At 40.8% G+C, this 16,746-nt stretch overlaps 1 protein-coding gene across 3 annotated transcripts in view; it reads left to right on the top strand.

Moving 5' to 3' along the window:
- Nucleotides 1–7,657: 7,657 nt before the first annotated feature.
- The window catches only part of add1 (adducin 1 (alpha)), a 61,452-nt gene continuing 52,363 nt past the window's right edge, over nucleotides 7,658–16,746 (top strand). For all 3 annotated transcript variants that reach the window (XM_066645214.1, XM_066645213.1, XM_066645215.1), the window contains exon 1: nucleotides 7,658–7,815. The gene's annotated coding sequence lies outside the window, so the exon portion shown is untranslated. The remainder of the gene's footprint in view (nucleotides 7,816–16,746) is intronic.

The raw sequence follows: 16,746 nt of genomic DNA on the forward strand, positions 1-16,746 counted from the left end.
GGGAGAACACACCACACTCCTCACAGACAGTCACCCGGAGGAAACCCACGCAGACACAGGGAGAACACACCACACTCCTCACAGACAGTCACCTGGAGGAAACCCACACAGACACAGGGAGAACACACCACACTCCTCACAGACAGTCACCTGGAGGAAACCCACGTGACACAGAGAGAACACACCACACTCCTCACAGACAGTCACCTGGAGGAAACCCACACAGACACAGAACTAGAGAAGATTATCCTCTCTGCAAACTGTACAACTTGCACACTTGATGCAATTCCCACAAAATTGCTCAAAGAAGTACTACCAGCTAGTATTGATCCTCTTTTAACTATAGTAAACTCATCCCTTAGTCTGGGCCATGTACCCAAAGCTTTTAAACTAGCAGTTATTAAACCTATGATCAAGAAACCAAATCTTGATGCTAGTACACTGTCTAATTACAGGCCTATTTCAACTTTGCCATTTCTGTCCAAGATCTTAGAAAAAGCAGTGGCCCAACAACTTAGTTCATATCTACATAAGAATCATATATATGAAAAATTCCAATCTGGATTCAGGCCACATCATAGTACAGAGACAGCTCTAGTCAAGATAATAAATGATCTTCTTCTTGCCTCTGATCAAGGCCACGTATCCCTGTTGGTGCTTCTTGACCTAAGCGCAGCCTTCGATACAATAGACCACAATATTCTCCTAGAAAGGTTAGAAAACATGGTTGGAATCACAGGGACAGTCCTATTATGGTTCAAATCTTACTTAACGGAACGTTATCAATTCGTAAAAGTAAACAATCTAAATTCAAATTATTCTAAAGTAAGATTTGGAATTCCACAAGGCTCTATTTTAGGACCATTATTATTTACATTATACATGTTACCGCTAGACACAGTTATAAGAAACCATGACATTAACTTTCACTGTTACGCAGACGACACCCAATTGCATATTTCAGCCAAGCCCGATGACAAACACAGATTAAAGAAAATAGAGGACTGTGTAAAAGATGTGAAAGGCTGGATGTTGCATAACTTCCTCCTTCTAAACAGCAACAAAACAGAGGTCCTGCTTTTGGGTCCAAAGGTGGCAAGAAATAAATTATCAGATTTCATTTTAAATCTCGCTGACTTTCCAGTTAAACCTGGTTCAGCAGCAAAAAGTCTCGCCGTCATAATTGACCCGGATTTACATCTTGACAACATCGCCAAGATTAGAAATACCTTATTCCTGCAGGAGCAGAAACATCAGTACATGCCTTTATTACTTCAATGTTTGACTACTGTAACACACTACTGTCAGGATTAGTGTCAGTGACTCAGTACTGTCAGGATTAGTGTCAGTAATGCACTACTGTCAGGATTAGTGTCAGTAATGCACTACTGTCAGGATTAGTGTCAGTAATGTACTACTGTCAGGATTAGTGTCAGTGACTTACTACTGTCAGGATTAGTGTCAGTAACAATTACTGTCAGGATTAGTGTCAGTAACTCACTACTGTCAGGATTAGTGTCAGTATCTCACTACTGTCAGGATTAGTGTCAGTAACGCTTTACTGTCAGGATTAGTGTCAGTAACGCTTTACTGTCAGGATTAGTGTCAGTAATGCACTACTGTCAGGATTAGTGTCAGTGACTCACTACTGTCAGGATTAGTGTCAGTAACGCTTTACTGTCAGGATTAGTGTCAGTAACTCACTACTGTCAGGATTAGTTTCAGTAACTCACTACTGTCAGGATTACTGTCAGTATCTCACTGCTGTCAGGATTAGTGTCAGTAACTCACTACTGTCAGGATTAGTGTCAGTAATGTACTACTGTCAGGATTAGTGTCAGTAACGCTTTACTGTCAGGATTAGTGTCAGTAACGCTTTACTGTCAGGATTAGTGTCAGTAATGCACTACTGTCAGGATTAGTGTCAGTGACTCACTACTGTCAGGATTAGTGTCAGTAACGCTTTACTGTCAGGATTAGTGTCAGTAACGTACTACTGTCAGAATTAGTGTCAGTGACTCACTACTGTCAGGATTAGTGTCAGTAACGTACTACTGTCAGGATTAGTGTCAGTAACTCACTACTGTCAGGATTAGTTTCAGTGACTCACTACTGTCAGGATTAGTGTCAGTAACTCAGTACTGTCAGGATTAGTGTCAGTGACTCACTACTGTCAGGATTAGTGTCAGTAACGTACTACTGTCAGGATTAGTGTCAGTAATTCACTACTGTCAGGATTAGTTTCAGTGACTCACTACTGTCAGGATTAGTGTCAGTAACTCAGTACTGTCAGGATTAGTGTCAGTAACTCACTACTGTCAGGATTAGTTTCAGTAACTCACTACTGTCAGGATTACTGTCTATCTCACTGCTGTCAGGATTAGTGTCAGTAACTCACTACTGTCAGGATTAGTGTCAGTAACTCACTACTGTCAGGATTAGTGTCAGTAACTCACTACTGTCAGGATTAGTGTCAGTAATGTACTACTGTCAGGATTAGTGTCAGTATCTCACTACTGTCAGGATTAGTGTCAGTAACGCTTTACTGTCAGGATTAGTGTCAGTAACGCTTTACTGTCAGGATTAGTGTCAGTAATGCACTACTGTCAGGATTAGTGTCAGTGACTCACTACTGTCAGGATTAGTGTCAGTAACGTACTACTGTCAGAATTAGTGTCAGTGACTCACTACTGTCAGGATTAGTGTCAGTAACGTACTACTGTCAGGATTAGTGTCAGTAACTCACTACTGTCAGGATTAGTTTCAGTGACTCATTACTGTCAGGATTAGTGTCAGTAACTCAGTACTGTCAGGATTAGTGTCAGTGACTCACTACTGTCAGGATTAGTGTCAGTAACGTACTACTGTCAGGATTAGTGTCAGTAACTCACTACTGTCAGGATTAGTTTCAGTGACTCACTACTGTCAGGATTAGTGTCAGTAACTCAGTACTGTCAGGATTAGTGTCAGTAACTCACTACTGTCAGGATTAGTTTCAGTAACTCACTACTGTCAGGATTAGTGTCAGTAACTCACTACTGTCAGGATTAGTGTCAGTAACTCACTACTGTCAGGATTAGTGTCAGTAACTCACTACTGTCAGGATGCACCAGCAGAAATTTAAGTAAACTTCAACTAGTTCAAAATGCTGCAGCTAGGGTCCTCATTAAAACTAGAGAATTTGAACATATCAGCCCTGTTCTATCATCACTTCATTGGCTGCCTGTTAAATTCCGCATTGACTACAAAATTTTGTTATTAACATATAAAGCTCTACATGGACTCGCTCCTGAATACCTTCAAGATACAATTTCCTATTATGAGCTTCCACGTTCACTCAGATCACAGAATACTGGATTTTTAAATGTTCCCAGAATTCAGAAGGCCTCAGCTGGGGGAAGAGCTTTTTATCATAAAGCCCCCCAACTCTGGAATGATCTTCCAGAAAATGTTCGGGACTCAGACACAGTCTCAATCTTCAAATCTAGGCTAAAAACTCATTTGTTTAGTTTATCATTTGGTAGCTAATGCTCCCCCATAGATAAAGGCGGCAGATCCGGGGGGTCCATGGACACAGGGAATTATAGTATACTGAGACGCTGGTGTCGTCCCGCCGCTTCTCGCGATCACTCAGGTTTGTTGACGGTGGAGCGGAGGGATGCCAGTGTTTCAGGATGCTCCCGTGTCTGTGTGTCCTCCTGGTTCTCTCCTTTTAGTTAAAACTGTCATAGTCAGATCTGCCGGAGTCATTAGCCACACTCTGGAAATGTTTCTCTGCTTTACATTCAGCCAAACAGTTCAAAACTAACTCCATCCCTCCACAATTTTCTGAGTAAACGACCGCCCACCTGTCTGTCTCGACACTGATGGATGACTGTCGAGACCCTCCTACACACTTCAGACCAGCTGCCCACGCTCCAGCAAACACCAAACCACCGAGGCTGCCCCTACACTGAAGTTCTCACGGACTACTATCTATTATCACCAGTAGATTGACCGGAGGAAGATAGGTCACACTTGTGAGCCTTGGTTCCTCCCAAGGTTTCTTCCTCAGCTCTGAGGGAGTTTCTCTGTGCCACTGTCGCCCCTGGCCTCACTCTCCTGGGGGATTTTTACATCTTTACACTCTTTACATTTTAAAATTTCATGTCAAAACTTTGTCTTTTCTGGAACTCTGTGAAGCTGCTTTGTGAAATCATCAGTTCTAAAAAGCGCTGTACAAATAAATTTGATTTGATTTGACACAGGGAGAACACACCACACTCCTCACAGCCGTGCCACACCATCTCATAACATTCACATTCAGTTCAATCTCCCAGCTATTTATTACTCAAAACCACAAACAGGACCCTGATAAATCAAACTGAATTGTTTAATTGAGTGAAACGTTCAATATATTTTAAGTTAGGATCACTCAGCCCAGTTAATTACTTACATTAATGTTTACAGTGCACAGTACAACCATTTCAGGCAGCTGAGGAAATGAGATTTAAAAAGCTATTTATCAGAGCAGTAAGAGATTATTTGCTCCAAAAATACCCTTATTATCAGAATAAATACAAACCCAATCTCCAGCAGAGCAAACAGAAACAAGATAACTGACTGTGAGAGAGCAGAGCTGCTGCCCTGGTTAGTTAAGATAAATAAAAGAAGAACAAGTCAATCTTGATGGCAAAACAGAGTAATATATATATAACATTAGAATTAGAATCACTTTATTGGCCACTGTGCTGCACACAGAGGAATTTGTTCTCAGCATTTAACCCAATCCGAGCAGTGAAACACACATTTACACACATAAGTGACCACATGGAGGCAGTGCGCACACTCATCTAAGCATTTGATTTAGTCTCAGACTAAGTAGGGTTAACACATACCATAACACTATAAAATATATATATATATTTAATTTTCTTTTTAAAGACCCTCTAAATATTTATTTTGTGGCTTTGGGGGAGTCCAAAGGGTTAATAATGGGGTCCTGGACCCCCTGAGACCCCCTGTATTTCGCAGCCTGATCTTAGATGCCTTACAACTTGGCACTGTATGAAACCCTAGCTGCCTGGATCCATGTTTCTGTGTTTGGAGCACTGCAGGTTTGAAGCAGAAACTGGTGCTGACCACTTCACACTGAGCTCTACTGATTCTTCGGACCGTAAACACTCTGCACTTTAATCTGACGTTACAATAACAGTGGGACCCTGTTGTAAAGATGCATCTAGTTTGCGACTGATGAAGACACGTTCTCTTAAAAAAACGTACTCTCTGTCTGAAGTTCATGCGTCTAATGGATGCCCCCAGTGTGTTCCATCCCACGTTTTTTAAAAGTCATTGTTTACAAGGTTTCTCTCCAAACAGCCAGTGGCCACAGGTACTTTTCCCCAGTAGCACCTCGTTCTCATTCAGTCCAAAGGGCAATGGGAGCATTCAGCTGAGACATCTACTTTAACAGAGACTGGATTGATGACCACACTTTCAGTGGATGACAACCCTGACTACTTTTGCCTGCTGTTACATAGGATTACACTCTGGAACAGCAGGGGGAGCACAGGAACAGAAATACCAAACCTTACCCACTGTTCCTTTAATGCCAGCTGTGAACAGGGCCAGAGATGTTGTGCTTATGTATACATTGCCGCCCTCTTGTGGTGGATGTGCTCTATGGAGCATGAAGTGGTTGGTTCATGGATTACACATCAATTTCTTTCTTCACCTCAGCTGAGTTGCATGTGTTTGATATAAACACTTCGATAGTAATTTAATACTCTTTAATATGTGCTGTAAATATGGCCTCCTGCCCCTTTAAGATGCAAATAAGGTGTCTCTCTGTCTGTCTTGTGACTCCTGTGGAGCTTCCTGTAGAAAGTGGTGTTTTCCAGGAAAACAAATTTTACCCCCAGGGGCTCTGTTTCCTGGCCTGATTTACCCTCAGTACCCTCCTGCGATTGTGGGGGTTTTTCCGTTTTATCTCGGCTAATAGTCCTCTCACATATGAAAAAATTATCAGAATTCATATGTATAGGTAGGTGTCGCAGTCACACAGCTCCAGGGACCTGGAGGTGGTGGGTTCGATTCTCGCTCCGGGTGACTGTCTGTGAGGAGTGTGGTGTGTTCTCCCTGTGTCTGCGTGGGTTTCCTCCGGGTGACTGTCTGTGAGGAGTGTGGTGTGTTCTCCCTGTGTCTGCGTGGGTTTCCTCCGGGTGACTGTCTGTGAGGAGTGTGGTGTGTTCTCCCTGTATCTGCGTGGGTTTCCTCCGGATGCTCCGGTTTCCTCCCACAGTCCAAAAACACACGTTGGTAGGTGGATTGGCGACTCAAAAAGTGTCCGTAGGTGTGAGTGTGTGAGTGAATGTGTGTGTGTGTTGCCCTGTGAAGGACTGGCGTCCCCTCCAGGGTGTATTCCCGCCTTGCGCCCAATGATTCCAGGTAGACTCTGGACCCACTGCGACCCTAAATTGGATAAGCGGTGATGGATGATTGATTGATTGAGAACATTTTGTTTAACGTGATAAGGTCCCTTTAATAACCTCCTGAGATGGACTAAGTGGGAGCGTGCTGCCACCTATTGGAGAGGATCCTAGTTACATTTTCCAAATGTTTGTAGACACCTCATGAAACGTCTGAATTCAGATGCTTTAAGGTGCGACACTGTGAACCCTGTCGCACAACTCCACAGTGTGTATTAAACTATTTTTATTATTATTATTAAACTGTGTATAATGAAAAGGGCCTCCATCCAGGATCACCAGGCCCAATGCCAAGTGTGAGCTATAGGCCCCTCTTTATTGAGGTGTGGAGCAGTGGAACTGTGTTCTCTGAAGTGAAGGAGATCTATTTCTACCCTCCTCCAAAAGTTACATAGTACAGTTTCTGCAGAACTGATCCTGGATTAGCAAAGAGAAGGGCTCTATGCTACCTATTACAACTCAGGGGAGCATCAAAATAATTTTAAAGCTGTAATTCTAAGGTAAAATATAACATTGTGTTACTTTAAAACAGTATTTAGTATTTACTCAGTACTTATTATAGGGCACAGTGAACAAGGGATTGGCATGGGTGTTCAATAAGAGCGCAGTGAGCCTTTTAATCCACACATAATCCAACATAAACTCAAACATACAACCAAACATGCACAGAAAACCCAAACAGTGCAGCGAGGTGCTGCAAGGCATGCTGGGAGTGAACCCCAAGTCTCTGGTAGGTCCAAAATCTCCTTAGATCTGTGGCTGGTGCTGCATAGCCACTGACACAGTACACACCTTGAAAACCTTAGCAACCACCTGAAATACCTTCGGACTCACCTTAACAAAAACAGTTTCACGATCTAATATCGTGCTGTTCACACTTTAAGACTTATTATTAGTATTAGTAATATAGCTGATAATGCCTATAAATAAGTTACAGACTATAATCACTTCACTGGAGTACATATAACTCAGTGAATGTAACTAATTATTCGCTGATTATGTGCAGGAGCTGGTTTACGCGTTATATAGTGCACTAGATAGGGCTTATAGATCAATTTGGAACACGGCCTACGAGGAGCTTGTCGGTTAACAATCAGATTAAAGCTTGTTTAGGCGTCAGGACGAGTTTTGTCCAATCAGGAGACGCGTTAAATCAGCGGGCGCGCCCGCAGAGTGGGCGGAGGCTGGAGGGAACTCGGGACAGAGAGCAGCACAAACAGAGCGGAGAGAAAGAGGGGAGTTGGTGCAGAAAGACACGGAGTTAACCGAGAAAAACACGGAGAATACTGCGAGCACACCTCCACCTCCGAGTCGCTGTCCTTCCACAACTCCTTACAGCTGGAGCGAAGTGAGTCTGGGCCTGTTTTACGGTCGTATCTGCGTTGTTTTTGTGTTGAAATGCCTCCCTTTCTACAGTAGCGTAATGGAAGCAGCAGCATTGCGCCTCTCTCCATAAACCGGCGGCTGTGTTTGTGTGTGTTGGGATAAGAGTATTTGAAATCACTTTACTCTGTGGTTTATCACCTCTGAGTTTACATACTGCACTCTGTCAAAATATAGAATTGTTTTAAATTCATTAAGCCTTCTTTTTACTCGGGTTTTTATCCTTTCCACCTTAAATACTGCAGCAGTTGCATAGGAAAATAGGCTGATTCATACTGGGCTTACACCAGTCCACAGTTAGTGCAGTTAAATCAAACTGTAGGGTTTATACACACACTGCAGATTCATAATGGGTTTAAATCTGATTAAAAGGCTCCTCACATTTTGCAGATTCATACTGGGTTCAGACCACTCTGCACTTACACTGTTGTTAGACTGTAGAAACTACCAGCACTGCAGATTCATACTGGATTAAAATCCCTCTCCATGTGCTGTTTTTGACTGTAGAAACTACCAGCACTGCAGACTCATATGGGGTTAAAATCACTCTAGAAGTACTGTTTTTAGACTGTAGGAAGAACTAGTAATTTCAGATTCATACTGGATTAAACTCACTCTACAGTGTTATTGTACTGAAGACTCTACCAGCACTGCAGACTCATACTGAGTTAAAATCAGACGGTAGAGACTGCACACGTTTTGCACGTTTTTAAAAAGCACTTTACACATACTGTTAATAGACTGAGTAAACTACCAACACTGCAGATTCATACTGGATTAAACCCCAGTAGCTAAAAGACTTTAGAGTCTACTGGCCCTGCAGACTCTGCATATATTGCATTAATTTGCTTCTACATTTAATACCATCTAACTCTAGAAATTACTATCACTGAAGATTCATACTGGATTAAAATCGCTCCTTAGTAATTGCTATTAAACTGCAGAAATGAATGAATGAATTACATGTGGATATCAAATGTATTATTGAGTTTGTGTATCAATGGCTATGACACAAAATGCTCTGGTGCTTATTGGATTAAAGATATACTTCAGTTAACAGTTTATTTTCAGCCTCTTTGTGTGAGGTGTTCTTGCTGCAGAATGGTTGGAATGGTGGAGAAATATGGTCCAACGTGGGAGGGAGTCTTTATGTGGCAGAAAATCCCACACAATCCCGAACAATCCTAAACAATCCCCTGAGCAGGAGGCTGCGTTATGGATTTCTGTTATGTTCCAGTGGGGATGAGACTGGGGTAGTTGAGCAGTGCTGTAGTGACCTGGATCATTCTCTAGCACTGTCAACTTCATGTTCAATTCTTTGCATGTCTCTGTTTGCTGGATTTGGCAACGCTGGCAAGGCCTGTGTGATAGAGGATAAATATCACTCTTTGACATGAAAAAACAGTATACATTCACTTACTCTCTGACTTGTGGGTTTATACTGGACTTGGATCATTACATCAGTTATTACTGTCAGACCATACACACTCCACACACTGCAGGTTCATACTGCACTATAATCACCCCACAGTTATTATTTTCACACTGTAAACACTACACACACACACTGCAGATACATACTGGATTATAATCACCCCACAATTATTACTGTCACACTGTAAACACTACACACACACTGCAGATTCATACTCGAGTATAATCACCTCAAAGTTATTACAGTCACACTATAAACACTACACACACACACACTGCAGATACATACTGGATTATAATCGCCCCACAGTTATTACTGTCACACTGTAAACACTACACACACACACTGCAGATTCATACTGGATTATAATCACCCCACAATTATTACTGTCACACTGTAAACACTACACACACACTGCAGATTCATACTCGAGTATAATCACCTCAAAGTTATTACAGTCACACTATAAACACTACACACACACACACTGCAGATACATACTGGATTATAATCGCCCCACAGTTATTACTGTCACACTGTAAACACTACACACACACACTGCAGATTTATACTGGATTATAATCACCCCACAATTATTACTGTCACACTGTAAACACTACACACACACACTGCAGATTCATACTGGATTATAATCACCCCACAATTATTACTGTCACACTGTAAACACTACACACACACTGCAGATTCATACTCGACTATAATCACCTCAAAGTTATTACAGTCACACTATAAACACTACACACACACACACTGCAGATACATACTGGATTATAATCGCCCCACAGTTATTACAGTCACACTGTAAACACTACACACACACACTGCAGATTCATACTGGATTATAATCACCCCACAGTTATTGATGTCACAATGTAAACACTACACACACACACTGCAGATTCATACTGCACTATAATCACCCCACAGTTATTATTTTCACACTGTAAACACTACACACACACACTGCAGATACATACTGGATTATAATCACCCCACAATTATTACTGTCACACTGTAAACACTACACACACACACTGCAGATTCATACTGGATTATAATCACCCCACAATTATTACTGTCACACTGTAAACACTACACACACACTGCAGATTCATACTCGAGTATAATCACCTCAAAGTTATTACAGTCACACTATAAACACTACACACACACACACTGCAGATACATACTGGATTATAATCGCCCCACAGTTATTACTGTCACACTGTAAACACTACACACACACACTGCAGATTCATACTGGATTATAATCACCCCACAATTATTACTGTCACACTGTAAACACTACACACACACTGCAGATTCATACTCGAGTATAATCACCTCAAAGTTATTACAGTCACACTATAAACACTACACACACACTGCAGATACATACTGGATTATAATCGCCCCACAGTTATTACTGTCACACTGTAAACACTACACACACACACTGCAGATTTATACTGGATTATAATCACCCCACAATTATTACTGTCACACTGTAAACACTACACACACACACTGCAGATTCATACTGGATTATAATCACCCCACAATTATTACTGTCACACTGTAAACACTACACACACACTGCAGATTCATACTCGACTATAATCACCTCAAAGTTATTACAGTCACACTATAAACACTACACACACACACACTGCAGATACATACTGGATTATAATCGCCCCACAGTTATTACAGTCACACTGTAAACACTACACACACACACTGCAGATTCATACTGGATTATAATCACCCCACAGTTATTGATGTCACAATGTAAACACTACACACACACACTGCAGATTCATACTGCACTATAATCACCCCACAGTTATTATTTTCACACTGTAAACACTACACACACACACTGCAGATACATACTGGATTATAATCACCCCACAATTATTACTGTCACACTGTAAACACTACACACACACACTGCAGATTCATACTGGATTATAATCACCCCACAATTATTACTGTCACACTGTAAACACTACACACACACTGCAGATTCATACTCGAGTATAATCACCTCAAAGTTATTACAGTCACACTATAAACACTACACACACACACACTGCAGATACATACTGGATTATAATCGCCCCACAGTTATTACTGTCACACTGTAAACACTACACACACACACTGCAGATTCATACTGGATTATAATCACCCCACAATTATTACTGTCACACTGTAAACACTACACACACACTGCAGATTCATACTCGAGTATAATCACCTCAAAGTTATTACAGTCACACTATAAACACTACACACACACACACTGCAGATACATACTGGATTATAATCGCCCCACAGTTATTACTGTCACACTGTAAACACTACACACACACACTGCAGATTTATACTGGATTATAATCACCCCACAATTATTACTGTCACACTGTAAACACTACACACACACACTGCAGATTCATACTGGATTATAATCACCCCACAATTATTACTGTCACACTGTAAACACTACACACACACTGCAGATTCATACTCGACTATAATCACCTCAAAGTTATTACAGTCACACTATAAACACTACACACACACACACTGCAGATACATACTGGATTATAATCGCCCCACAGTTATTACAGTCACACTGTAAACACTACACACACACACTGCAGATTCATACTGGATTATAATCACCCCACAGTTATTGATGTCACAATGTAAACACTACACACACACACTGCAGATTCATACTGCACTATAATCACCCCACAGTTATTATTTTCACACTGTAAACACTACACACACACACTGCAGATACATACTGGATTATAATCACCCCACAATTATTACTGTCACACTGTAAACACTACACACACACACTGCAGATTCATACTGGATTATAATCACCCCACAATTATTACTGTCACACTGTAAACACTACACACACACTGCAGATTCATACTCGAGTATAATCACCTCAAAGTTATTACAGTCACACTATAAACACTACACACACACACACTGCAGATACATACTGGATTATAATCGCCCCACAGTTATTACTGTCACACTGTAAACACTACACACCCACAGCAGATTCATACTGGATTATAATCGCCCCACAGTTATTACTGTCACACTGTAAGCACTACACACCCACAGCAGATTCATACTGGATTATAATCACCTCACAGTTATTACAGTCACACTATAAACACTACACACACACACACTGCAGATTCATACTGGATTATAATCACCCCACAGTTATTACAGTCACACTGTAAACACTACACACACTGCAGGTTTATACTGGATTATAATCACCCCACAATTATTACTGTCACACTGTAAACACTACACACACTGCAGATTCATACTGGATTATAATCACCCCACAGTTATTACAGTCACACTGTAAACACTACACACACTGCAGGTTTATACTGGATTATAATCACCCCACAATTATTACTGTCACACTGTAAACACTACACACACACACTGCAGATTCATACTGGATTATAATCGCCCCACAGTTATTACTGTCACACTGTAAGCACTACACACACACAGCAGATTCATACTGGATTATAATCATCTCACAGTTATTACAGTCACACTATAAACACTACACACACACACTGCAGATTCATACAGGATTATAATCACCCCACAGTTATTACTGTCACAATGTAAACACTACACACACACTGCAGATTCATACTGGATTATAATCACCCCACAGTTATTACAGTCACACTGTAAACACTACACACACACACTGCAGATTCATACAGTATTATAATCACCCCACAGTTATTACTGTCACAATGTAAACACTACACACACACACTGCAGATTCATACTGGATTATAATCACCCCACAGTTATTACAGTCACACTGTAAACACTACACACACACACTGCAGATTTATACTGGATTATAATCACCCCACAATTATTACTGTCACACTGTAAACACTACACACACACTGCAGATTCATACTCGACTATAATCACCTCAAAGTTATTACAGTCACACTATAAACACTACACACACACACACACAGCAGATACATACTGGATTATAATCATCTCACAGTTATTACAGTCACACTATAAACACTACACACACATACTGCAGATTCATACAGGATTATAATCACCCCACAGTTATTACTGTCACAATGTAAACACTACACACACACACTGCAGATTCATACTGGATTATAATCACCCCACAGTTATTACAGTCACACTGTAAACACTACACACACACACTGCAGATTCATACAGTATTATAATCACCCCACAGTTATTACTGTCACAATGTAAACACTACACACACACACTGCAGATTCATACTGGATTATAATCACCCCACAGTTATTACAGTCACACTGTAAACACTACACACACACACTGCAGATTTATACTGGATTATAATCACCCCACAATTATTACTGTCACACTGTAAACACTACACACACACTGCAGATTCATACTCGACTATAATCACCTCAAAGTTATTACAGTCACACTATAAACACTACACACACACACACACTGCAGATACATACTGGATTATAATCGCCCCACAGTTATTACTGTCACACTGTAAACACTACACACACACACTGCAGATTCATACTGGATTATAATCGCCCCACAGTTATTACTGTCACACTGTAAGCACTACACACCCACAGCAGATTCATACTGGATTATAATCACCTCACAGTTATTACAGTCACACTATAAACACTACACACACACACACTGCAGATTCATACTGGATTATAATCACCCCACAGTTATAACAGTCACACTGTAAACACTACACACACTGCAGGTTTATACTGGATTATAATCACCCCACAGTTATTACTGTCACACTGTAAACACTACACACACTGCAGGTTTATACTGGATTATAATCACCCCACAATTATTACTGTCACACTGTAAACACTACACACACTGCAGATTCATACTGGATTATAATCACCTCACAGTTATTACAGTCACACTGTAAACACTACACACACTGCAGGTTTATACTGGATTATAATCATCCCACAATTATTACTGTCATACTGTAAACACTACACACACACACTGCAGATTTATACTGGATTATCATCACCTCACAATTTTTACTGTCACACTGTAAACACTACACACACACTGCAGATTCATACTCGACTATAATCACCTCAAAGTTATTACAGTCACACTATAAACACTACACACACACACACACACACACTGCAGATTCATACTGGATTATAATCGCCCCACAGTTACTACTGTCACACTGTAAGCACTACACACACACAGCAGATTCATACAGGATTATAATCACCCCACAGTTATTACAGTCACACTATAAACACTACACACACACACTGCAGATTCATACAGGATTATAATCACCCCACAGTTATTACTGTCACAATGTAAACACTACACACACACACTGCAGATTCATACTGGATTATAATCACCCCACAGTTATTACAGTCACACTGTAAACACTACACACACACACACTGCAGATTCATACAGTATTATAATCACCCCACAGTTATTACTGTCACAATGTAAACACTACACACACACACTGCAGATTCATACTGGATTATAATCACCCCACAGTTATTACAGTCACACTGTAAACACTACACACACACACTGCAGATTCATACAGTATTATAATCACCCCACAGTTATTACTGTCACAATGTAAACACTACACACACATTGCAGATTCATACTGGATTATAATCGCCCCACAGTTATTACTGTCAGACTGTAAACACTACACACACACACTGCAGATTCATACTGGATTATAATCACCCCACAATTATTAGTCACACTGTAAACACTACACACACTGCAGGTTTATACTGGATTATAATCACCCCACAATTATTACTGTCACACTGTAAACACTACACACACTGCAGATTCAAACTGGATTATAATCACCCCACAATTATTACTGTCACACTGTAAACACTACACACACACACTGCAGATTTATACTGGATTATAATCACCTCACAGTTATTACAGTCACACTTTAAACACTACACACACTGCAGATTCAAACTGGATTATAATCACCCCACAGTTATTACAGTCACACTGTAAACACTACACACACTGCAGATTCATACTGTCTTTCTCTACTGTCATACTCTCCTCTCTTTTCTTCTCTCTATCACTCTCTCTCTTTCTTTATTACTCTTTCCCTCTCCCTCTTTCTCCTACCTCTATTTCTCTTTCTCTCCTCTCTTTTCTCCTCTCTATCTCTCTCCTCCTCTCTCTCTCTCTCTCTCTCTCTCTCTCTCTCTCTCTCTCTTCTCTCTTTTTTTCTCTCACCCTTTAATGAGGACCCTTTTTAATAGAAAATCTGATTGGTGTTTTACAGCCTCGAGCTGTAGAGTCGTACTGGATCATTTTTGCTGTGTGATAACCCCATGATGCAATCCTCTGTGCTCAGCTTCGTCTGAGAGGCTTAGGTCATATCCCACTGCTGCCAGATTTCTCTCCTACAGCTGTGAATCCACTCGCTGGAAACTTCCTAAGCTGAAGAGAGGGAGAGAGACCATGATACAACTGCTTATGCTTTTCATCATTTATGAAACCATCACTGTCAGAGCAAAAGGTTGTCACAGGAATAATGTTAAGTTATTGTACAATATACGGACATTACCGTTATTTTGGCTTCATCATTGTCATTTTTATATTCCAGTTTCAATGTCTGATTATACAGAATAAGGTAGTCTGGTCTCAGTGCTGGTTCAGTCACCTGAAAGTCACGGGTTTGAAGCCGAGTGATAGATCTGGGCAGTTTGCATTCTCCTCCAGTGTGTTATACCGTGCAGTGATGTTGTTAGTAGCAGCTTGAAAAGAAGCTGTGGGTTGGCCTCTTGTGCTTTGGAGGAACTGAGGTTCAACCCCAGCGTCGGGACTGTGTACAGTCGTGGGAGACTTACTTGACGGAGGGATTGCTGATGACTAGTGGTGGGAAGTTAATTGAAAACTAATCAAAATTGACGTTCAGAACTTCTAATCAACATAATCTTGTCTATATCAATTATATGCTTTATGTCCCCAATCTGTGTTCATATACCTTTAAAACCACACTGCCATGCTGTAGTGAAGTGATTCTGCCACATGGAAGCAACATGGAGGAGAACCTAAATGCTGAGGCCGACCGAGCGACTCGAGCAGCTCGTACCAATGAAAAACAGTGTCTGTGGTTTGGCCGTGCTGTGTTTGACTATAATTAAGACAACACTGAACAAAAAGAAGTTAAATGAGAAATAACTATTTCAGCCAAAGCACAACCACACACCAAATATAAACAGTGCTCAAAAAACAAAAGAGGAACAAGCTCCCAGTGACATTAGAAAAAATGTCCCAGCT

This window comes from Hoplias malabaricus, chromosome 15 (assembly GCF_029633855.1).
Source record: "Hoplias malabaricus isolate fHopMal1 chromosome 15, fHopMal1.hap1, whole genome shotgun sequence".
Classification (NCBI taxonomy): Eukaryota; Metazoa; Chordata; class Actinopteri; order Characiformes; family Erythrinidae; genus Hoplias; species Hoplias malabaricus.